The following is a 2,785-nucleotide window of genomic DNA, read 5'->3' on the forward strand; positions in this document are numbered from 1 at the left end:
GATAGAGAAGTAATTTTATTTACAGACAGGCGAGGTTATTTATCTAACATGGTGTCCACCCTAGCTGCCGAGAAGTTGATCAGAAAGGGATACAATACATATTTGGCTTATATTTTAGATACGCGGAAGTCAGATTCTGTGAGTTTAAACATTCGAACAGTGAAGGACTTTCCAGATCTTTTCCCCGAAGAATTACCTGGACTACCACCTGATCGAGAAGTTGAGTTCATAATCAAAGTTTATATGGGAACAAATCCGATATCCATTGCACCATATCGAATGGCACCAAAGGAGTTGAAGGAGTTAAAAAAAATAGTTGAAATAACTTTTGGATCGGGGATTAATTCGCTCAAGTGTTTCATAGTGGGAACACCTATTTTGTTCGTTAAAAAGAAAGATGGGACATTAAGGATGTGCATTGACTACCGACCACTAAATAAACTCACGATCAAGAATAAATACATGTTACCTTAAATTGATGACTTGTTTTATCAATTTCGAGGAGCTACAATATTTTCTAAAATAGATCTGAGGTCGGGGTACTATCAACTAAAGGTCAAGGATTCGGATGTGTCTAACACAACATTCAAAACTTGTTAAGGGCATTATGAATTTTTAGTAATACATTTGGGGTTGACTAATGGTCTTTCATCTTTTATGGATATGATGAACCGCGTTTTCCAACCTTATTTAGACCAATTTGTTGTTGTATTCATTGACAAATTTTGGTTTACTCTAAAACTAAAAGCAAAGCATGAACAGTTGAAGATTGTTTTGTAGACTCTTCGGGAGAATAAATTGTATGCAAAGTTAAGCAAATGTAAATTCTGGGTGAAAGAAGTAATATTTTTGGCTCACGTGGTCGCTGCCTATGGTATTCATATGGATCTGAAGAAGTTGGAAGAATTCTAGAGCTGAGACAACCTAAGAACACCCCTGAAGTTCATAGTTTTCTGGGATTAGCAGGTTATTACTGAAGATTTACTGAGGGGTTTTCTATAATTGATGCACCTTTGACTAAGCTATTGAGGAAGAATGCACCCTTTATTTAAGGTGATGATCAACAAGCTAGCTTCGAGAAGCTAAAGTTTGCACTAACCCAAGCTCTTGTGCCAGTTCGACCTAAGTCCGAGAAGGATTATACTGTGTATAGTGATGCATCTCATTCTGGACTAACCCAAGCTCTTGTGTTTTAATGTACGAAGGTAAGGTGGTTGCATACTCATCATGAAAGTTAAAGTCCTATGATCGTAACTACCCTACGCACGATCTTGAACTTGCAGCAGTAGTGTTTGCACTAAAAATATGGAGATACTATTTGTACGAAGAAAAGTGTACATTTATACATATCATAAGAGTCTGAAGTACCTTTTAATTCAAAAAGAGTTAAATTTGAGCCAACGCCGATGGTTAGAGTTGTTAAAAGACTATGATTGTGTGATAGAGCATCATCCAGGAAAGGCCAACGTGGTGGTTGATACACTTAGCAGGAATGAGATGAGCGATTTGAGAGCTATGTTCACTAATTTGAGTTTGATGGATAATGGTTGTTTATTGGCAGAGTTGCAGTTGAAGCTGGCGTTGATGAAGGAGAATAAGGCGAAACAACCTTTGAATGTAACTTTGTTACCTTGAGTTAAACATGTTGAGCAAGGTGGAGATTCAAACTTTACTTTTGATCAAAATGGAATTTTTTGTTATCGAGGAAGGTTTTGTGTGCCTAATGATGAAGAGTTGAGCTAATCGATACTTCATGAAGTCCTAGTATTCCTTTTCTATTTACCCTAGAGGTAATAAGATGTATTAGGACTTGAAGACTCTGTATTGGTGGTCTGGTATGAAGAAGGATGTAACATGATTTGTATCTAAATGCCTAACATGCCATCAGGTTAAAGCGGAGCACCATGTTCCTTTAGGATTATTGCAACCGATTCAAATACCGCAATGGAAGTGATAGAGAGTAACCATGAAGAAGGATGTAACATGATTTGTATCTAAATGCCTAACATGCCATTAGGTTAAAGCGGAGTACTAGGTTCCTTCAGGATTATTGCAGTTGACTCAAATACCGCAATGGAAGTGGGAGAGAGTCACCATGGATTTTGTATGTGGTTTACCATTAACACCCTCGAAGAAATATTTGGTTTGGGTCATTGTTGATAGGTTGACTAAGTCTGTTCATTTTCTGCCAGTTCGAACAGATTATAGTTTATAGAAGTTGTCCAATCTATACATTTCAAAGATTGTGAGATTACACGATGTACCAGTATCTAACATTTCTGATCGTGATCCAAGGTTTACACCTAGATTGTGGCAAAAGCTAGGCACTTGGTACCCGTCTAAATTTTAGCATTGTTTACCATCCACAATTTGATGGCTAGCTTGAATAGGTAATACAGATTCTAGAGGATATGTTACTGGATGTGTAATTGAGCTTCAGGGTAGTTGGGAGGACCACTTACAGTTAGCAGAATCTGCATATAATAATTGCTATCAGTCTAGTATCCAGATGGCTTCGTATGAGAATTTGTATGAATGTAGGTGCCCTACACCATTCTGTTGGAATGAGTTAAGCAAGCGAAAGGTTCTAGGTCTAAAGTTGGTTCAGGAGACATAAAATGTGGTACATATGATACAAAATCGTCTTAAGACAACCTTCAATCGTCAGAAGTCTTATGAGACCTTAAGCGTAAAGAAATTGAGTACGAGGTGGGTGATCAAGTATTTTGAAGGTCTCTCCATGGAAAAAGGTGCTTAGATTTGGTAAAAAGGAGAAACTAAGTCC

The sequence above is a fragment of the Hibiscus syriacus genome, unplaced genomic scaffold (assembly GCF_006381635.1).
Source record: "Hibiscus syriacus cultivar Baekdansim isolate YM2019G1 unplaced genomic scaffold, ASM638163v2 tig00004677_pilon, whole genome shotgun sequence".
NCBI lineage: Eukaryota > Viridiplantae > Streptophyta > Magnoliopsida > Malvales > Malvaceae > Hibiscus > Hibiscus syriacus.